Source organism: Euprymna scolopes, chromosome 29 (genome assembly GCF_053919585.1).
Source record: "Euprymna scolopes isolate OS-2025 chromosome 29, ASM5391958v1, whole genome shotgun sequence".
In the NCBI taxonomy this organism is placed as follows: domain Eukaryota; kingdom Metazoa; phylum Mollusca; class Cephalopoda; order Sepiida; family Sepiolidae; genus Euprymna; species Euprymna scolopes.
In genome coordinates, this window is record NC_136510.1 from 105,145,457 (window position 1) to 105,169,615 (window position 24,159).

At 33.9% G+C, this 24,159-nt stretch overlaps 1 protein-coding gene across 1 annotated transcript in view; it reads left to right on the forward strand.

Moving 5' to 3' along the window:
- The first annotated feature begins 2,285 nt into the window (after positions 1-2,285).
- Positions 2,286-24,159, forward strand: part of LOC145252800 (protein fuzzy homolog) — an 809,960-nt gene continuing 788,086 nt past the window's right edge. Inside the window, exon 1 of the mRNA XM_080112756.1 lies at positions 2,286-2,615. The gene's annotated coding sequence lies outside the window, so the exon portion shown is untranslated. The remainder of the gene's footprint in view (positions 2,616-24,159) is intronic.

Genomic DNA, 24,159 nt, shown 5'->3' on the forward strand with positions numbered 1-24,159 from the left:
AAAATACATAGATATAAACATATGCACAACGACTTTGCATAAAAAGAGACGTGGACAAAATACGATAAAATAACTAAATATTCCTTGTGTGTGTGTGTGTGTGTGTGTGTTTTTGTGTGTGTGTGTTTGTGTGTGTGTGTGTGTGTGTGCGTGTGTTTTCGAATTAAAAAGTAATAACTTATGTTTTATCTATAATCTAAATCCAATGTCAGATTTCTGATATTGAGTTCCGCAGTTAATGCTTGAATAAATAAAAAAAAATAAAAAAATAGAATGAAACAAGAGTTTATATTGTTCGACCTAAACTAAATTCCCTACAATTTTTTTTTTTTTTTTTTTTTTTTTTTTTTTGTATGTTTTAACTCTTATAATTTTTCTTCTTACTTACGTGAAATCGGCCGGTGTTATCGTTGCTCCAGAAGAAGAAGAAAAAAGTCTGGGACACGTGTGTACGTTCAGCTGTGCATATTTGAGTGGTTTAAATACAGACTGTCCAAAAAGTCACTGAAGGGTCATGAACTTTAATAGATCCTTTATTTTTTGAGGATATCTTTCTGTGATTTTAACACAATCTGACTAAGACATTATAAAATCTTTTTTTAAAAAAATGCAAGATTCAAACAATCTTTATTCATGAAAAATAATGTCTTTTAAATGTTGCCCATTTTCAGCTTCGCATATTTGTGCTCTTTCAAAAGCATTATTCATGACAGATTGCAGAATCTCTGGATTGCGATTTAACTCCTTTATTTCGTTCCTGGTGTTTTCCTTCAATTCTTGCATGGTTTGGGGTTTGTTAACATAGACTCTTACTTTAGGATATCTCCACAAGAAAAGGTCTAGGCTAGTCAAGTCTGGGGAAGGTGGCATCCACTGACATTGCCATAGCGAGAAATAATATGCGAAGCTGAAAATGGACAACATTTAAAAGACTTTATTTTTTATAAACTAAGATTGTTTGAATTTTGCTTTTTACTAAAAACATTTCACAAATTTTGACTTAGATTGTGTTAAAATTACAAAAAGATATCCTAAAAAATAAAGAATCTATTTAAGTTCAAAACTCTTTAGTGCCTTTTTTGGGCACTCTATATATGCATCCTAAAATCAAGAATTGTGTGGGTTCGTTAGTGCAGTGTCTCTCAAACCCTTTTTATCAGTGAGCATACTTGGCGACATCACATCTCAGCCATCTTTTCTATTTTGACACTGAAGTCAACTGAGTATAAACCATGATTGAAATGTGTTTTTCCCCTGTTGATTGCTGTATGCTGCTGGTCCTGTACATTTCTAATAGGTCGATCATCTCAGGCTTTACCGTCTCCCTTTGAGAAGTCGTTAGTTATTTCTAATTACCTGGGGCACCCCTACCGGGGAATATCGACGAGGAAACACAAGTTTTTTTTGTTTTGTTTTTTTGCAAACCAGAGTGTTCTTCCTCTAGGGCACTGACTCTTCAATCCTGCTTTTCAACCCTTGTGTCACCTCATCCCCACCCTCGTGAGTAGAGAGATGAATAAGATGCTTGACAACATGTAAAAGAGGATTGAGTATAAATTAAACCATGTAACCTTTTACATGTTGCCAGGTTGGACCACATGAAGGTTGCCAACATTCTATGTAAAAGTGATTTTTTGTGGAATGAACTGGGTTCGAACTCAGGTCGTTAGTCTACGTTGTTAATCACTGAACCATTGTCACCTCGCGTAATTCGTAGTAAAAATAAAAAGTTTATAAATGGTTGCTAATTATATCAAGATGAATTTTTTCTTTTAAATTAAAAAAAAATCAAGCTATTTAACAGCTGCTTGGATGCTTGCGTTAATTATGAGTAGGTGAAGTTAATTTTACTGCCATTACTAATCAGCAGAGCGTTACCACTGTCGGCACAGATAAGAGGATATGAGGCAGCGTGAGGGTGTCCCAAAAGAAGCTGATGGATTTAAAATTTAAATTCAACTGAAAATACCTCTCTACAATAAATATCGACTCCTTGATGGTGTAACGACTCATGATGACTTTAGTAGGGTTAATCTAGATACTCTGAAATCTTTTTTCGCCAGTTTGATGCTTCTATTGTTCTATCTTATATTTGGTCGATTCAGCTTCTTGTGGGACACCCTATAGAAGTGAAATCTAGTCAGTGAGATTTGAGGACGTATTGCATGTAAAGAAACGATGTCAGAAACAACACGGATAAGACAGGATTCCTGATTGGTTGCTATAATAACTTCCGCCGGAAGTCAAAGATTACACCTTTGACGGAAATTTGACTTTACAGTTAATTGCTTACAAGATGTTTGGGCCGAATGGCAGCCCATTTAATGGACCCTCTATTTAAACGTAATTATAGTTCTCTTTAATCGCCTAATCGACAATGGGATTGACGAAGAAATATGAACTCTCTGGTAGTTTGCAGGAGTTATTCACCTTTAAAAAATATTATTACGCCAGTTAATGGAAATTGAACAATTGATTAATTATCAAACTATTTACGCATTCTTGCTCAAACTAACATGTCTAGAAACGAAATAAGTACCCGTCCCGAATCTTCAGTTGAATTAGCCCACCTTGATTTAGTAAGACAAAACCAGAACTGAGAAAACATCCAGCAGGTAAGTCCTTGTTTTTATCTCGAGTTATTTCTGGCAATGATATGAGAATGATACTCTTGCAAAAATGGCCGAATCTAATTATTTTTTTATTGAATTATTTTAATCAACTTCAAATCAATACATGCGTTGTGGGCATCGTTCATCTGAATAAAAACACAAACTGAAACTTTTGAAATTAATAATCATTCAATTCAAACCCTACATTCTTAGAAGAATCGTTTACCATCATGTTCTCGACTGTGCTCCATTATTAGGTGCTCCAGTCCCTGTCGCCTCTTCCCTTCCATAAAACATTCACAGAAAAACCTCATCTGGCTACAACCATTAAAACCCCCTCTCTCTCTCTCTCTCTCTCTGTACCAAAAATAACACAGCATTTTCATGAACAAAGTTTCTTTCCTAGAACATATTATTTGTGAAACAAAATACCAAGAGGCTAGTTCTCAACCCACTACACCATAGTCGTCTTCAAGTCTAATGCAAACAAATATTTATCTAACCGTCTTATTGAAAAATCAATTTCTTCTTAGGTAATCTTTTTACCTATTTCGGCGTATTTTCCCAGCGGCGATCTTCAACCAGCCAACAATCTTTGTAAATCTTATCCTTAGTGTCCCTCAGGCCTTGATAAGCAATGACCCATAAGTAGAAAGAAAATTTTCGTGTATGATCCATTCAATTAAAAACTTTAGAAAAAGTTCACTTTATCGTAGAGTTTTCTACGTACAATATTTTGCTTAACCACTCTTTTTTATTATTCATTTTTTGCATGAGTATTGGTTATTCTTATTGTGTGGATTCTTCAGAGTACTGTTCTCATCGTGAGTGTCATTTTCACAACGTTTTGGTCGATGTAAACTCCGGCCTTCTTCAGGCGTATCTTGTTGAAGTTGGGAATATTTCTGTCGAACTCGGGAATTTGGACGGAATTTTGAACGGAACCCTTTGTTTATTCCACGGGGGTAGCATGCTCTCGTTCCGTCAGCCATGACGTAATTACGTAATTCGCAATTTTATTTTTCTGTTACCCATACTGTAGGCACCGCCAAAAATGGCCGCAAAATCAAGTTGTTGTTGTTTTTTAAAACTAAATTACATTTATTAAAATCCATTATTTCTGAGTAACTTTTTTTTTCCAGAAAGATAAAACCCTGAATTTTATCATATAGAAAACAGAATAATGTAAAACTTTTTCTACTATTTTTAATTCAATTTTAAATGTTAAATTTTCCCAAAAAGTTAACAATTGACATTTTTTGTCTTGCACAAAAAACGTATTTAAATATTTAAAAAAAAGGGTTTTTGAAATAATTTATTTATTTATTGTCTAACTAAGATTTAGGATGATTTTCTAAGAGAATATGCAAAATTATTATAATATAAGTACCTGAATTTCAAATAATTCCACTTATTCATATAGGTAACCAGATATTTCGCATCGACGTAGAGTTCAGGTCGACTCTGTTTACGTTTTCGTTTGATAATAAGAAAACTATGGAAGACCAAACAGGCCAAAAAAACTTATTTTTCAGTGACGAAAATTTCAATGTATTATTAAGCTGAGGCTGGCCAGTACCAGATGGGTGACCATTTGTATGAGTTTGGTTTTTAATGTGTATGTGTGTGGGGGCCAGGCTCCCCAAAATGGGGGGGGGGGCAATTTAAAGCAGAATAAAAAAAAATTATTTCAGCGCGTTTGGTCAACCGTAGTCGAAAGGCGGCAAACGTTTTCAAACGGGATCGAAAAAAATGATGCTATTTTTAACACAAAGGGCACAATATTTATCGAATTTTTTTTTGTATCGATTATTCAAAGCATGCCCTGTTTAATAATGGTCATGCATTATTCGGCTCGCTAAAAAAAAATTGTTAATTTATTTATCAAAAATTTTAAAATGGCTTTTTTCGTATAAATATTAAAAAAAAAAATTTTTTTTTTTTGTTTTGCTTAACTTAAATTAATTATTTTACTTAACATATTCACCGAATTTCACACTTCAAAACTCAAAAGCGGGATAATTAAACACAATCGAAGTTCTGATATTCAGACGTCAAAATAAGGTATGCAAACAATTTTTTTTTTTAATCTATAATTCTGTCCGTTACAACAACACAATATGTTTTGTTCAGTTTCAGATGATTATTTTAAGCATATTTGTTCCCACTTCAAAACAAGGGGGGGGGGGTTTGTAAGCAAAAATATATATATATATAAATATCGTTTATGAAAAATAAGTACACTGTTATAAAGTTCATTCTTCTCCTAACAATCGCTGAAAATTTCGTATTGATCGGATAATTACCTGATTTTTGGTAGATTTTTAAAAAGACGGTCCGTCAAAAAGTACTGACCTGCCCCCCCCCCCCCAGTTTTGGCGGTGCCTACCATACTGAGACATGAACCTTCAGCGTTCAGGAGAATATTACTTTTAAAATTTATTTTTTTCCAAGTACTCTAACCACTGCGGTCTATTCGAGATTCCGTTCAAATTCCCGAGTTCGACAGAAATATTCCCAAGTTCAACAAGATGTACCTGAAGAAGGCCGGAGGTTATATCGAGCAAAACGTGAAAATAACTCTCAAGATGAGAACAGTAGTCTGAAGAATCCAAATAATATCAATTTCTTTTTTATTTATTTATTTATTGTTTTTTTTGTTTTGTTTTGTTTTTTAATTCTTTTAGTCATCATTGTCCTATTGCTTGTTTTAATTTTTTTTTTCTACGATGGATCTTGTGTCATCGGGAACTTATCATAACTGATTGTTTCATATACAAAACAGCTAAAAAAAAAAGGCTGAAGGGTAGAGAATAGTTTAATACAGTAGAGTTAAAAGAATATTGCAGTATCACAGTAGTTCTTTTGTCATTTAAAAAAAAAATTAAAAAAGGAAACAATAGAGTGAAATGAAACAAAAGAGAATAAGTTGAAAGGAAACAAAGCATTTAGTTTTTGAATAGAAATGCAAAAGTAAACAAAAAAGTATTTAAAAAAAGGAAAAGAGAGTACAATAAAGAAATCAAGACAGACGTGATTATAATAAAGGGAAGTAACTCTTCTTGTTTGGTTGGTTGGTTGGTGACACATTGACTGAATAAAAGTTCTTGTTTTTTTTTTTTTAATACAGATCAAAAGACAAGACTTAGTGTGTGGGGTTCTTTGTTTATTTGCTATTTATTTAAAAGTCTATTATCAATTTTGAATAAGATTTTCAACTTGGAAGAAAGTTGTATTGTTTTGCGACGTTTGAGAGAAAGAATCAAGACAAATAGTTTCCATAGATAAATAAATAATTTTAAGATTGTTTCGGGTTTTTTTTTTAATTCATTTTTATTTATTTATTTTTCTTTCGAAGTTATTACTTGAAAAAAAAAATTCCGATTTCATTCAAGAAGATATAGCATTTGGAAAAATCAAGACGAAAAACAAATAATAAATAAATAAAATGTTTAAAACAAATTGCACTTTTTCAATTTTTCTTTTGTTCTTTTTCGGAGTTAAAATAAAATATTAAGTTGCCGCAAAAGTTTTTGCCAGTTTCGAATTTCATCTTGAAAATGAAAAATCTGTATTTCAAAATATTTACTCACAACAATAACGACCTTTGCTGTTTATAACTTGACTAGCTGACAGCCCGGTGTTGCCCGGTCGTACAATACGCTTAAACATGATATTTTAATTTATTCAGATTGTGTATGCATTATTATAGCATTAATCCTCTATTAATTATTATATATTACGAGGAATAATTTGCCCGGTGGACTGATTCCACTACCCCCTCCCCCAAAAATAAAACAAAAAAATTTTTAAATGAAAAATAATGAATTTCGTCTGTATTTGTTTACAATATCACGTCAGCTGTTATTTGGCCTTGACAATGAATGCCCTGGAAAAATCACTTCCGATTAATGTTTAGTTTTGAAATAAGCAAACGAAGAAATGATTTGCGGCGATCTTAAATGATACGTCTTCTTTTATCGTAAATTGAATTCAATAAGAAAAAAAATAAAAATAAATTGGTGGGATACACCTGGGTTTGAATAGGGTATCATTCGATCTGTAATCGAATGTTATATCTTCAGATTGTAATAAATGTGCGTTTTTAAAGTACAAATGATTTGCAAAGATTTTATTATCTCCTGGCCGGTGTAACGCAAAATATTTTTCTGTAAAAATATTCTTTTTTATCTATAAGAGAGCAAAGCTATTATTAAGATCAAATTTTTGCGATATTTATCGAGTGAATTTCTGTACACAACCTATCTAAGAACAATGCCAGTCATATAAAGGAGCTTTGTGTGAAATTTATAGAAGATAGGCTCAGCCGTTTCGGAACCTATGTGGAAAGAACTCACACACACAGTAATTTTGATATAATAATATATCTCAACAAGCTTATAAATTCATCTCTTGTAAAATCCTTAAGGTTTTGCTGTGAAATGTGAATCGAACTCATGTTCAAGTGGGGGTGATTTTCGAATTTATAAGTATATAGGTAGATTATTTTTTCCTTTTTTCAGACGCGGTAAATAGAAACAGAACACAAAACAAAAACCCTTACTCTAACCCCATCTTCCATTTTGGTTTATTTATTTTTATACTTAACATTGGAAAACTGTTGCCTTATCTGTTTCTCTTGAATGCTGGGATTGGTGCATCTGTCTCTTCTTTTCTTCTCAGGCGTTAGTCACGTGTCATCATTTCGATTGATTTGATTTGATGAAATATCGGTGTGTGGGGGAGGTGGGTTTGAGTTGGATCAGATAAGTCAGCTTCAGAGCGAAACGCAAACCACTGCCTTTTTTTTTTTTTTTTTTTTTTTTTTTTTTTTTGTTCGCGGACAAATCTACGTATTCTTTCGAAAGCAAAGCATTGGGTATAAATACAGAAGTTTTGGAAAATGTTCCAAAGAACTGGATGATGTCAAAATAACTTAGCCGGAACGTCTGCCTTCCGCCATGATCCTTAGATCATAGTGAAAGGCTGAACTTAATGCTTACTAAGATTCTGCGGAATTTTCTTTGGTCTTATGTATTCCATTGCATTTAAAAAAAAATTATCGATAAATACTAATGCGAAAGAAAAGTTTTTACCACAGGTAATTTAGACACACACATATTCTCTCTCTCTCTCTCTCTCTCTCTCTCTCTCTCTCACACACACATATATGTTCCTTATTTTATACGAAAAGTAATTATTTATGAGGTATATATTCCTTATAATAAATATAACTTTAAAATAATAGTTTTTATATAAAAAATAATTATTTCTAATAAACATTAAAATAGACACCAAATTCAGAATCCTCCAAACGTATGTATGGTCTGTTCTATTATACGGTTGTGAGTGTTGGACAATCACCAACACCACGAGGGAGAGACTAAAGGCAATTGAAATTTGGTTCCTGCGGAGAATTTTGAAGATATCCTGGACAGAAAAGAAAAAAAAATCAAGAGGTATTAGAAATAGCAAACACAGAAAGATCTCTAAATAAGAACAGTACGGAAGAGACAAATGAGGTTCATGGGCCAAGTCTACAGAAAAAGCGGGATAGAACAGATTAGTTTGAAGGGACGTATCGTAGGTAGAAGAAGCAAAGGACGACAGCGAGAAACATACGTTTACAGTCTGAACACCTAAAATAATGAGCAACAATGAATTCATGAATGCCTCGATGGAAAGAGATAGATAGGGAGCCATAACAGTCAATGCCTGTACCAGGGAGGCCACGACTTGAATGAAGGAAGAAATCCCTTATAATATTGTCGAATTTTTTTTAACGACAAGCTCAATTAAATTGTCCCCGGTTTCAGAGCTTATACATTATTTGGTTGCATCCCAATGATTAGATCCGAGGTAAGAATAAATCCACGATCCTATTTTTTTAATATTTTATTTCGACGAATGCACAGACGCACACGCGCGGGTGCGAAAATAACTTTAAAATGGCGTAACAGAAACATATTAAAGGTATATGCAGCTTCTCTTCCAATTTTCGGATTTTAATCACACCAAATCACACTTCATTTCCTTTTGACGGATTGATTGGAGTTATTTCTTCTGATGAGTTAAGGGCATAATAGATTCACTGATTGATATAATAATTGATTGAGTTTGCGCTACGAAACAGATACTGTCACGAATTGTAAAAGTCAACTGAATTAAAGAAATAAGATATAAGATGGTCGACATCATGAATTTTGGAATATAGCTTTGTCATTTATTCTATCTCTCTCCCTCCTCCCCCTCTCTCTCTCCCTCCTCCCCCTCTCTCTCTCCCTCCTCCCCCTCTCTCTCTCCCTCCTCCCCCTCTCTCTCTCCCTCCTCCCCCTCTCTCTCCCTCCTCCCCCTCTCTCTCTCCCTCCTCCCCCTCTCTCTCCCTCCTCCCCCTCTCTCTCCCTCCTCCCCCTCTCTCTCTCCCTCCTCCCCCTCTCTCTCCCCCCTCTCTCCCTCTCCCCCCCTCTCTCTCCCTCCTCCCCCTCTCTCTCCCTCCTCCCCCTCTCTCTCCCTCCTCCCCCTCTCTCTCTCTCTCTTCCCCCTCTCTCTCTCTCTTCCCCCTCTCTCTCTCTCTTCCCCCTCTCTCTCTCTCTCCTCTCTCTCTCTCTCTCTCTCTCTCTCTCTCTCTCTCTCTCTCTCTATATATATATATATATATATATATATATATAGATTCGTGGTTATGACGGTTCTTGAAGCATGAAAACGATGTTATTTTTTGTGTTTGATATTTTATTTATATATATTTAAAGCGATTCTCTGCTCTTGGTCACAAAAAGATACAACTTGCATATTTATCCATAATTAATTGCCAAAATATTATCTGTAAAATATCTGAAATAGAGAAGAAAAAAATCATCAATGATAAAATAACAAAGATTTTGAACCTTTGAGTGACTTTTTGGACACCCTGTCCATCATATTTAAGCACATTTTACGAACGGGCATGTTCATATAAAATATATGCATTTTCAAAAATTATGATTGTAGAATGATTCTTTCCTTTGGTCATTGGAATGCAGTCATCGTATAAGCTGATGAATGGATCATTATAAATTTTAGAATATTCTAAAAAACTAAGGTTAATAATATGGATACTGTATTTTTATTTTAAATATAATATTTTAAGGATGCATATTTAAAAGTTTTTTTTTAGTTTTATTATTTTTATGAGCAGATAATTACATGATGATTATGTTCGGGGGTAGAAGATTTTTTCGAGAGGATGGCATTAACGTTCTCGTAGAGACCACAACACGTACATTTAAAGCAAAATAACAATTTTGTGCTGTTGAAGTAATTTGCTTTGCGAATTTCTCATTTACTGTCCCCAACCACGGTAAAAGTAGACCTATTGGACATTTATTAACTGTTTGAATTTTAGTTTTGGAGAACTCAGCTATTTTCCTTTGCATAACTGACCTAATCACATCCAGAGGGTACCCATTCTTTGATAGGGTATCAGTAATTATTTGAAATTCCTCATCCAATTTTGATTTCGAGCAAATCATAAACTGACCCCCCCCTTTTCCCCCTTCTCTTCTTCGCCTTTTTTGATTTTATTTGAAAACACTTTTAATCATGAATTATAAAAGTCTTTCCATCATGATTGCGATATTTAAATTCTGTATCCCCCCAAAGAATCATGATATATACTAGCAAAAGTACCCGTCATTGACTGGGTTCAAAAACAACCTCCAGAAAATGGACTCTAATTTATGAAAGTATGATAGGTTATGAAAAGGTAGGGTTGTAAAGAGATAGCTTCGAATTTGGGGGTATCAAAATCAAAGCAAATTATGATGAAAGTAAAAATAAAATAGATAAACCCCATAATTTATTATATCATACCTGTTCACACTGAAACACTTATCACAATATTCTGTGGATCTATATTCAAAAACGTTGTTAAACTTTGTGACTCATTTCCATTCTATGGAGGTCAGGCGCAAACGAACACGCCATAATTTTATTATACCATATTTCTTCAAACTGAAACAATTATCAAAGTATACTTACGCAGATAGATATGAAAAGTCTTTATTAAAGTTTGCGTCTATTTCCATTCTATAAAGGCCAGGCGCAAACGCAGGCCCCACAATTTTATTATACCATCCCTATTAAGTTAAAACATACTTATCGAAATATTATTATGTGCATCTATATCAAAAACACTTGTAAACGTTTTTTTTTAATTCTTAAATTTTTTATTTCCATACTTTGTGGACCAGGCGCGTATGCAGACCTCACAATTTTAATGAATCATCATTATGCCAGATCAAACATACCTATTCCAGTGTCGATACATCTTCTATCATTATATGTGATCAGTTTTCTATAATAGTTAACCATATAGGAGCCTATTCGTGACCAGACACACACACAGACGTTCAGCTTCATATTATAGATATATACAATAAGATGATTGATAATTTATAATCAAAATAAAAAATCGGTTTCATAAGAAGGAACACAACAAAGCCAATAAATTGTACGATTGTTTCAGAAACGATGTTTTTATTGAGATAGACATTAAATCATGGACAACAATTTTAACATATAGTTTTCTGAAACACAGTCTCCTCATCAGCAAAAAGATTGGGTGGGATTTTATTAAAGACACCAAAAATAAACCTAGCATTTTTAAGTAAGGTAGATGTATCTTATAATGGTTCGCCTTTTAAGATTCGTAATTATCATCGTCAAAGCATTCTTTTGGGTGTTAGATGCAGTTTATCATATATATATATTCCAGCTGGCATGTTGTATAAAATGGCGCCCAAAAGTTGATGTTCAGACATGTTTTTCTCAAGCGCTTTTTATCGGAGCGTCCGATTATCATCAATGTTGTTGTTTTTTTTTCTTTTCCTTTGCGGCTTGGTGTATTTATAGTTTTATACAGCCCCTTTGTAACCGGATCTCATTTAACACCGAGACAAATATACTAACAGTATTTAATAACAAACAAGAAACTAGATAAATAAACTATAAAATAAGAAAATCGAAATTAAAATAAAAATAATTCGCCCTAATCATTCTGCGCCCACCTTTATTACCACTAAAAAAAACAAACTATAAATACACCAAGCCTCAAAGGAAAAGAAAACGACAACAACAACAATTGCTCTTGATGATAATCGGACGCACCAATAGAAAACGTTTGAGAAAAACATGCTGAATAAAAACTTTTGGCCGCCATTTTATAGAACATGCCGGCTGATATAATAAAAAAGACCGCTCGGCGAATGGAAAAGATATCCAGAAATATTTGGAAAAAGAATAACTCTGTTATGTGCAATCAGACGTGCTGGAATAATGACTTGCTGCAAATATATATATATTTATATATATATATATATATAACTACTTCATTTACTCACATAAAATTAATATACGAAGGTATAGATTTATGCGTAAACTTTAAGTATTTACTTCAAAAGTGCTCAATACATAGGTAGAGCTAGTTAGTAATTTATAAAATATATATGGCGATTAAGCTACACTGAATATTCGGCGTTTCATCCACTCTAGGACTCTTCAGGCTTATGCGCGAATTCTATGGTTGTTTATCGTTTTTATATGGTGGATACTAGAAAGCTGATTGGCTAACTAAATCCTCAATAGAAGAGGACCATATAAAAACGATAAACAACCACAGAATTCGTGCATAAGCCTGAGGAATCCTAGAGTGGATGAAACGCCAAATATTCAGTGTAGCTTAATCGCCATATATATTTTATAAATTACTATATATATATATATATATATATAATAAATTGCAGAATTTATTATATACAATCTCTCACATTCTGAAAATCCTATCATTAATTGCTTACTAGGTTAGCATTGCTAGATGGCATCGTCCTTTTGAGTTGAAAGTCTTACTTGTGAGGCATCGGCTTGGGGTTATTAGCTGGTTGGATGACCCCATCCCTTGTCGAGACAAAGTAGGTCCATTTCAGTCGGATTTCGACGCAGTTTGCTTGATCTGTGTTAATGTGTTGATGTGCGTTTGCTCAGTTGGTAGAGTGCTTGCCTTGCATGCAAGAGGCTAGGGTTTCGAATCCTGACTTTGGATGAGTCTAACTGATGAGCCCAAATAAGGGCGAAATCTAGTCTTGGACTTCCGGTTCGTTTACTGTCATGGCTCTTGTGGGCTGCGACGTTATTAGGCTGTGGAATTTACTATATATAATCTCTCACATTCTGGGATATATATATATATATATATATATATATATATAGATAGAATTTTTTTTAAAAGCCAAAAACAATGCGAAGAAAGACCGGAATCATGAAAGTAAAGAATTGAAAAACAAACAAATGTAGACGGGTATGCGTGAGTAGAGGAGTGTCTAGCCGTTTATTCGTCTATCATTCTTCACCTCAATGTATAATTATTTATATCCAAGTTGCTGGTATGTCCGGTGTATGTAAAGTTCGTGGGTGGTATGGAACTTTGATTAATTTCGAGAGAAAGGGACATCTCTTTTTCAAAATAGAAGACAAAAGTAGATTCAAGATGGCGGAAGAGAATGTGATAGCTATATATATATATATATATATATATATATATATATATATAAATTCACTTTTGACCATTTAGTCAGGTTTTATTTAACTAAAAGGTTTCCCATAAAACAACCTCTTCAAATCTTAACAACTCGTTATTTAAATTCCGTCCTCGATTACATCCAACCTGAGATAATGATAGATCCGTTGACACATTGTACCTAAATTCAAAGGTCATTGTGTGAAGAGGATGACAATTCACGCAAGGTTGACAATTGTTGTTTAGCGCAAGACACTGACCCCAGAGGGAGATTCTAAAGTCATCAAGGACATAGGTCAGGATTGTTTGTGCCGGAAAAGTCGAGCACTTATGTTATGCAATTGTTAGGATATATGAATTTGTTTTTCTCCCGATTCACAATGGCTTTCATCACTCTCGACGTCTCGATTGGACATAGTAAACGGAATTCCTGGTTACGTCCAACCCACTGTTAATATGACCACTTTATTCCTGTACGTTATCAACATTTCATGATAAAAATAACCACTGCTAAAGGCAGCCAACTGGTTTTGCAATGACATTATCTCTGATTGGTAAACCGCTCGCCACTATAATTGTCCATTAGTGTTATCACATCAGGCTGTCTGATGATAACGGCTTTCTTAACTAAAATGCAACAGCCATTGATGCTATTATTTTTTGTTTGTTTGTTTTTTTTCCTTTCTGCTTTAAAAAACTCAATTATATTATGCAAACTTAAAAACAGAAACTCTGGCGCTACAAGATCAAGCTGTTTAAAGATATTGGCTTCCTGATCGAAAATGCACTAAGCATAGAAATATTTATTTGCAAAAAATATAAAAAGTATATAATGAACAAATTAGGCACAAGGCCATATTGTTTTGTTTTTCTTCCATTCCCTTTGCAAATTTCAATCATGTTATGCAAAGTTTTAAAAAATCAGGTGTTACCTGATCAGACTGTCTGAAAACACTAGCTGCCTGACCTAAAATATACCAAATATTGATGTTTTTCCCCTTACTAAAACTCAATCATGCTCTGCAACGGCAAAAACATAAACAACAATCTTCCTCTATAAAACAACCAAACCAAACCTCATAATGGGGATCTTTTCTGATGACATCATGTTCTATTACAGGCATGAGAGTAAAACTAATGAAATCATATCTAAGGAAATTGCTAAAACTCTGAAGGAAGACCTCCAGGCTGTAATGGAATGGCACTGTAACTTGTTGGTAACGTTCAATGCTGCCAAGACTAAGCTCATTTCCTTGAATAATTACAAGAGAACTTTCTTAACTATTGATTGCCATGGCTAATCATACACTGCCTGAAAGTCATTCCTTCAAGTTCCTAGGCTTAACATTCACAAACAACATGAATTGGAACAGATACATTGAGGTAATTACCAAGGAAGGTGCGCACTCATACCTGAGAGTATCCTGTATCTCTACAAGGCCACGGTTCGCCCATGCATGGAGTATTCCTGCCAGATCTGAGCTGGTGCATCTGCCACTAGTCTGTCGCTTCTAGACAGGTTTAAAAAAAAAAAAAAAGAGTCACCAACTTGATAGGTCCTGAACTATCAACTAAACTCCAACTTCTGTCCCATTGCCAAAACGTGGCATCCTTGTGCCTGTTTTACAAGTATTTCAATGGCAAGTGCTCTGACAAATTCTGACCATTAGTACCCTTCAACGACAATACTACTGACAAACCCGAAAAGCAGCAAAATCTCACCCCTACACTTTATGCCATAAAGGCTTCTACTCAAAAAGATGTTTCGCCTGGACTGCTGCACTTTGGAATTCCCTTCCAGACCCCTGCTACCCTGATTGTACTGACATGTAGAAATTCAAGTGTAATGTGAATAGACATCTTGTTGCCCAACCCTATAAATAGTATCCCTGCAAAGCTGGTCCCAAATAGTAGCCCATCACGACTAAATGGCTCTATGCTTTTTGGGGGGTGAAATGACAATTAAAATAAAAAAAAAAATCTTTTAATAAATAAAATTTGAAAATATAAAGAATTTAAGCATGAAACTTTTTCCCCATATTACTGGATTCAGAATTAAATAACCTGAAAAGCATTGATATGCCATAAAACAAAACACATTGAAGCTACCTCCATGAATAAATATTTGAATAAAGATAGAACTTGAAGCATAAAAACTTATGCCAAAATCACTAGATTTAACATTAACTAACCCAAAAAGGGTTGATATACCGTAAACCAAAATAACCAGCTATCAATTCATTGTTTGTATTAACTCCATTATGTAGATGAGATAAAAAAAAAAAAATGTTGTAAAAGGTATAAGAAAAGTATATGAATGAACGGAAATGTAAATTTACTTACATAGTCCCAGTGTAATGTTATGACCCTTTAGGCTGTGATCATAGCGTAGTATCTGTTTTAACTGTGCCAAGCAGGGCCAAGGGTCAAAATATTATTATTATTATTATTAATTGATTTGAGTGATGGATGGTCGTTGGATCAATTATTATGATTAGAAGAATAAACAATTAAATTGAGGAAAAGATGATTGACATATAAATCGCAAAAGGAATGTGAAACTAGAAAATAGATGTAAACATTATTTTGGGGTTTGGATAAACAAATAACTAGATTGGGATTATATCAGATTGGTCTGAGACACGTAATGATGTGACGTAAAGAAACACGTGATGTTGGTTTTGGGGAGATTCTAGGAGTCGTTAGCTGGATATCGGAGAGGACTGATGACTCAACATGACGTTGGAAGCGGCGTCACTTCGGACAGTCAAGATGTAAGAACATGTAATCTCTGAAAATGCTGGCCAGATCATGAGAATAAATGTTTAAAAATAATTCAGGTATGTGTTGTGTTATTTTCATCTGTTAAAATAACTGTTTGTCTACAACTTTTTCGATACGTCCACGTCAACCGGTTCCTGTAAGAACTGTTGCATAAGAGAAAGTGTGAACACATTTATTTAATTGCTTCACCATTGAATTCCTGGCAAAAGAATATTGAGAATGGTGGTGACTATGTAGAAAAATAAATTGACTCAATTAGTAAAGTAACCTAAGCTGAGAAGACCGCTTATGGTTTGTAAAGATTGCACGAAACCAGAAAAAAATGTCTAATATTTTCCTACTAGTTTGAAGTCTGCAACAATTAGAAACAGTCTTGCTTCTAAATTTGCACTCAAATAATACACATATCAAATCGTGCAACAGTAACGCCCTCTAGAACTAGAATCATGGGAGATAACTCTGATTTGATTATATGCATAAAGGTTTACATAAATTAAACCAAAAATTATTTTGGAATATAACTAACTGCACTCTTAGCATATTTAGTAAGAGGATTCTTATAAATTCATTTCATATTATTTATTTCTTTATCTCAACTATTATATAAAAAAAAAACTTTATCTGTGTGTGTGTTCGTTCCCTATGGATACCTAAACGACTGGGCCGATTATTTTGAAAGTTCACACGAATGTACTTTATGTGCTTGGCAGTGTTCTTAGATAGGTTTTATATCAGAATATCTTCGATAAATATTGGCAATCAAAAAAATCCAATGCATGAAAGAACAGTTCGATTTTTACCATAGTTTACACCCTTATACAGCCTAACATCACAAGAGCATTTCAGAAGTTTTATTACCACACGCCTGGCATATAAAATCAACAGCAGGTTCTTTGATATGACAGGGGCATGCTCAAAATGAATGTTTCTGTTTAGAGCACAATTGAACCATGTACATGACGTTTTCATTTTAAACTTTAATTGAAGCCATTATATGAAATAATTTTATAAAATTAGCAGTAGGTTCTCTACAGTGCAATATAAAATACAATGTATTGTGGATAATTCGCTGTGGGGAGGCATGTGAAGCTACCACCCAATGCATCACGGTGGCTCTTCAACTAAAGCAGGCAATTAATCGATTTGATTGAAAAATGGCTGCTTTCACTGATTTCAATGACAGTAAATTATGGGAATGTGAAATATTCGTTAATCCTCATTCAATCCTGGGCAACGTCGGGTTTCCCTGCTAGTTAACACTTAAAGTAAAAGTTACATGGGCCCTCTAGGCCTCAAACTAGTCAGCGTTTACGATAATGTGTCATTCAGCATTACATCATTTTGTTTTATATATTCACTAACTGACCGCCTGGCGTTGCCCAATCGTACAATACGCTTAAAAATGATATCTTAATTTATGCAGATTGCGTATGTATTATTATAGAATCAATCCTCTATTGATTATTATATGTTATGAGGAATAATTTGCCCGGTGGACAGATCCCCCCGTCCCCCCCCCCAAAAAAAATAAAAAAAGTAATAATGATAATGTCGTTCATCAAATTGCGTCTGTGTTTGTTTACAATATCACGTCAGCTGATATTTGGGCTTGACGATCTAAAACATAGTCTTTCTTCTCTTATAGATAAAAAGGAAAGAATTTTTACTGGGGAATATTTTATGTTAGACGGGTCGGTGTAACGTAAAATATTCTCCTATGAAAATTCATCCTTTTTTATTTATAAGAAAGAAAGATTATTTTTAAGATCGGATTTTTCTTCAAATTTTCAATACTTATCTGATGAATTTCTGTACAAATCATATCTAAGAACACTGCCAGACATATAAATGAGGTTTGTGTAAACTTTGCAAAAAATAGGCTCAATCGTTTCGGAAACTATAAGGAAGAAACTCACACACACACACACACACACACACACACACACACACACAAAGTGACTTTTGTACAGGGTGGCCTACTTAAAAGTAGTCCGATCTCTCTAATCTTTCTCTAATCAATATAGTCGGCCCAAGTTTTTTTTAATCAACTGACATCACAAGATAAAATGCAATTCTTTTTCCAACAAGATGGCACTACATGCCACACATCTCACAGATCACAGACACGAATTCATGACATGTTTACGGAAGAGAGAACAATAAGCAAAGGGTTATGGCCACCACGTTCCCCGGACATATCATGTGATTTTTATCTTTAGGGAACTTTAAAACAAAAAGTTTATGCAATTAATCCTCACAATCTAGACCAATCTAGACCAACTAAAGGAGAACATTACCAACGCTATCAGGAGAATCACCAGAGAAGATCTACAGGCAGTATCTGCAAACATTGTTAAACGTGCCCAGAAATGCATGGATGTCAACGGGGGAGCACTTCCATCATCTTTTATAACACTTCAGGTAATTTAAACAATAAAAGAATGTTCATCCTTTCTACTACGGTCCTGGATATGACCTTAAACTATATCCGATGGTGTGGCCCCAGCTTGCAGGCTTTGGAGTGTGTGGAGCTACCCTTTAATTGCCATTGCTCTCAGGTCCACTCTGACCCGGAGTGGTAGTACCTGTTAGGGTCCCAACTATGGGTTAAATAGAAACTGACTTAAAAAAGCCACTCATGGATAAGGGTTATTGCAAGTACATTACGTTAGTGTGGAGGTTTGATGAAGTGTTTACTTAAGGGGGCGGTTCATTAGGAATTTGTCTTCAAGTCCAATGTTGACAAATTCCTAATAAACCGCCCCCTTAAGTAAACACTTCATCAAATCTCCACACTAACGTAATGTACTTGCAATAACCCCTATCCCTGAGTGGCTTCCGAGCCTTGATAAGTGGTGATCACTGTGTAAAAAAAAAAAAAAAAAAAAATATACTCTATTAAAAAATTGTTCTCCAAAATCACTGGATTCAGCATTAAATAAACCAAAAAGGGTTGATATGCTGTAAAACAAACACAACCAACCAACCTATCAACTACATTTTCTTGGCTACTTTTAAATGGGCCACCCTGTATAATAGATTTTCTTTTATTTAAAAGATGTTGATTTTTCAGATTTTTTTGAGATGAGGATTGATAATTTGTACTGTTCAGACTACTGCTCTCATCTTGCATCTCACAGCGTTTCAGCTGATATAGCTTCTTACCCTTTTTAAGGTGTGTTTAAGAAGTTGAAGATCTACAAAGAGGAGAGTGGTACCATTAAAACAGGCACCCTTTTATGCTCCAGAATTTATTTTTCTACATAGTCACCACCATTCTCAATGTTCTTTTGCCAGGAATTCAATGACACAGCTCTGCTTCTGACGCACATCCATGACAGGTGAAATAAAAATAAATAGGAGGCATTACTTTTGGAACGCCTCTTGTATATATAATGTCAAACAGACTCCTTTATTTAATCCGCAGTGAGAGCTTTCCTTTTCTCTTACATTTTTAGTGTCGCCCATATTGAGGAGTGAACCTTCAACCATCAAAAGATTCTAACTTGGGGCTGTTTAATACTGTGTACTTTTATCCGTTGCGCCAAGTTCAACAAGATGCATGTTTACAGCGATCGGAATAACTCGAATTAAACAAAAGTACTTGATTATTAAATGTTAAGGTTAAGATTAGTTGTTATTCAAGATAAAACGTGTAAATTAATCTCCAAGATAAAAAGAAAACAACAAAAAAAAACAATTTTAAAATATTAAAAGCAAAAAGAAAAAAAAAAAGTAATTTAAAAAAACAATCAGTTTTCAAGTTATTTCAAGTTTCACCGTTCATTGTTTCCTAAGAATTGTCAAGGGGGAGATAACTCTGTTTTTTTCAGAAATTGACTCTTTAAAACTTGTCTTGAAAACGACTTTAAATATTAATGTTTCATGCGGATAATGTTACTTGCGTTTAATTAAAAAGCATTAAAGTTCACTTTCGTGTTCACGTTTTCAGACGGAATGTAATTTCTAGAAATTCTCAAGATTTATTACTACAATTTTCATGATCTAATTCGCAGTACTTTATTTCCTTATTTTAAAAATGAAGACTTTACTCCCCTCCCTTTCAAACTCACTTGAATAAAAAATACTTGATCCAACTTCACAATTCATAAATTCTTCTTCAGAATTAATTACAAGTAGTTTAAGAAAAAAAAATAATAATACCATGGCTGTTTTTTTTTTTTTTCGCCACTATTAAAATATCGCTCCCCTCCAATTACATTTGGTAATTAGAAACAATGTTCACACTCAAAAAACAAACGATTTGCTTAGTTTTTGTTTTTTTTAGTTTAATATCAACAAAAGTAAAAAAAAAATCGCATATTTTTGACATGTGTTCAGTTATATTTATGTTGTCTTTGTTCACTGCTGTCCAACAACCCCAGGGGTAGTTGCTTGTCTGGCCACACTGAAGAGCTGTGACAAAGTGAAACAATCTGTCTGAAGTTAGCTAAATATGCTCGTCTTCTTGAGTTGAGCGTTCGCCACTTGACATTGCCTATCATTGTGATCTTGCTTACTCTTAGCAGGGACCAAATGATAGTTAAATGGTTAGAAGTGTTGCATAGGGGGTCTCATTAAAAGAGTCTTAGGTAGAGATGCTTAGAAGGAGAAGAAATTACAGTGAGGGATGTTGTAAGACTCAGAGAGAGAGAGAAGTTGTATAAGTTGTTGTACGAGAGACTTAGAGAGATAGTTCCTGTTAGGAGAGATTCTTATATTTTAAATGTTCCTTCTTTGTTGTGTAGAATGGAAGAGAAGGAGAAAGCTCTTTGAGTGAGGACATGATGATGTTGAGACGTGTATGTAAAGACATATAACACAAATATATAATACAATTGGACTTTACTTTTTTTAAGAATCATAAGACACAAGACGAGCTTTACAAAAAACACTTGATGGTTTATTCTTCACACGGCCGTGATTCCATCATCAAGAATTCAAAGTTTCACATTTTTTTCTTGAAGTGACGTCTCGCTTCCAGACGTCTGACTGTCCCTGAGTTTTCTCACTGACTGTCTAACTCTAAAGTTTTTCTCTATCCCTCGAACTTTCTATTTTCCGTGACGTCATACACATGTTAAAACATGTGCATTCTTCCACGTGTCCTGGACATACGTGTCCAAAACTTTTCCTATTTCTACAAAAGGAATTTTAACCTATATTCAATATGTTAAAAACATTATCTTATAAGCTGCATTCTTTCAATTTAAAATTTCATAATAAACTTGACAGCTCACATTCTTTTCTTGAATATTTTATCTATATTCTAAACAAATGCTTGTTTTACATTTTTAAATTCTCACACGTAATCTATTTCTAAACTAGATTACGAGGTTCGAATTCCGCCTATGCTATTCCATTTTCATTTTAAACTAAATTCTCCATTTTTATACTTACATGAAAAGGGGACAGCCCTTATCATGTAACAGAAGTACCAACTGTCGGCTAGACAATTGAGTTTCGACTGTGGCTTGAATCAGTTGCTTATTTAACCCCACTTAAAAGCTGTGGATGATATATATATATATATATATATATATATATATATATATATATATTCGGACGGGTTATTTGCGGGCATCGCTTCCGTGGTCGAGTGGAGAACTGCTGACTGCCAACATGACGGTTCTAGGTTCGATCCTTAGTTTGGGAGAGGTGCTAGTCTAGCGGCACTGATGAGTTGTGATACAACAAAACAGGACTGTATTTCGATGACTACAAATATATTATAATATATATATATAATGTGTGTGTATATATATATATAATTATTTCCACAGCCAAACAAAGTCGCAGCTCACAAGAGCCATGACAGCCAAAAAACCGGAAGTCCCAGACTCGAGTTTTGCCCTCATTTGGGCTCATCAGTAAGATATATCCAAAATCAGGATTCCAAATCCAAATCTCTTGCATGCAAAGCGAGTACTCTGTCACTTGAGCTACTATGCCACACACAAGCATCGTCCTAATGAGTGTAAAATTCCTACTTGTGAGACATCAGCTTGGATTATCGTTGGTTGGATAACCACACGACTTGTTTAAGACAAAGAAGGTTTGTTGACTATCATAGCTCTTGTGAGCTGCGACGTTGTGTGGCTGCGGAAATAATTATATAATCTCTCACATTCTGAAAGCTATATATATATATATATATATATATATATATATATATATTCCAGGTAGAGAGATATCCAAAAACGAAGAGTAATTGAATTTAAACAAAGGTTGTTGATAGTGCTCAATCAAAGAGAGCAAATTATATACATTTTGTTTTCTACCTCCCTCTACACCAGTCATGGCAAAGTATATCTCCTCTAAATTAAAAATAGTCTTAAACCATTTTTAATCTTTCAATTTTTAATTTTTCTTGCCTGATGAAATCTGTTATGATCGAAACGGTCTGCACATTGTAGTAAGATATGACTGTATTTACATAGAGAATAATGATAATAATATATATATATATATATATATATATATATATATAAATTTGAGGTTGCTATTTTTCAAAGGTAGGGTAACCAGTGAAATATAACGAGGTTAATACGGAAGTAGAGCAAACTACATTTTCAATTTGTCTTTACATAAGCAGTAATTTGTTGCTACACAGTCATGAGCATGTTTCGGTCTTCTAGTTTTCAGTAAATAGAGACCTCTTCAGGCAAGTTGCTTGTTAGCTGTGGATGATATATATATATTTATTCGGACGGGTTATTTGCATGCATCGCTTCCGTGGTCAAGTGATAGAACTGCCGACTGCCAACATGATGGTTCTAGGTTCGATCCTTAGCTTGGAAGAGGTGCTAGTCTAGCAGCACTGATGAGTTGTGATACAACGAAACAGGACTGAAGAGGATGAATAGTTGCCTGAAGAGGTCTCTAGTTACTGAAAACTTGAAGACTGCTTACATAAAGATGAATTGAAAATATATATGTATAAAAGGAACTTTGTTACACAGGTGTGTGTGTGTGAGTTCATTTCATATGGACTCTGAAACTGCTGAGTCGATTTTTCTAAAAATTCGCACGAAGGTACTTGATGTGTCTGGGAGTGTTCTTACATAGGCTTTGTATCAGAATGCATCCAATAAGTATCGAAAGTCGCTAATTGAAATCCGATTAAAGGAAAAAGTTCGATTTTGACCAAAGTTAACACTTTTATACGACCTAATATCACAATTGCATTTGAGAAGTTTGATCACCACACAAGCAGAAAAGCCCAGCCTATAAAATCGATTGTAGTTTCTTTTAAAAACAACAGCGCGTTCAAAAAACATGTCTTTTTAGAGCACAATTGAACCATTATACTTGACTTTTGCATTTTAAACTTTAATTTAAGCCATTATTTATAATTAATTTGAAAAAAATCAACAGTAAGTTCTCTACAGTGAAAGGCAGACTATGATATATTGTGGACTAGGTGATATTTTTATTTGAACGTAAACAAATAATATTTTTTAAAAATTATTTTTAAAAACAGTTTACAGTTTCAAAAAATAATAATAAAAAAATACATATATATTATTTATTTACGTCCAAATAAAAATATGAGCGATTTTCTAAGAAACAAGATCTTCAAGGAGAAGACGTAAGTTAATCGTAACATCGTTTAAAAAATCCACAACAAATCTACGTATATATATATATATATATATATATATATATATATATATATATATATATATAGTCAAACAAACATTATTAAATGCAACGGAGACACTTTGCTTTATGATTCTTTTCTTTTAATTTTTCGATTTTCCATATAATCTTTTTTGTATCAAAATCAAATATATTAATAAAAGTTCCATAGTTGTTGGTCTCACGAGCGCTTTCGATTCGCTCACGAATCATCTTCAGGTGTTGAAGTAAAAAGAAAAAGAATCATTAAGCAAAGTGTCTCCGTTGCATTTAATAACATTTCCTGGAATGAAAAGATGCTGCCTAAATATACCACTTTCATATATATATATATATATACATATATAAGGGAACCCCTAAAATGTTTGGTAGTGAATAGTCATCTGAACATCCCTTGATAAAAAATGAAAAAGCAACCAAGAGTAATCCTTTTCTTCTCATGCTCCCCAAAGGATTCAATTAATCAATACTTTTAGATGGACAGTGTCCATTAATAGACATTAGGTTTTCCAGTTACTGACCACTCCAAATTCTCTCTCTCCAGCCCAAGGCCTGTACAGTCAACATCTG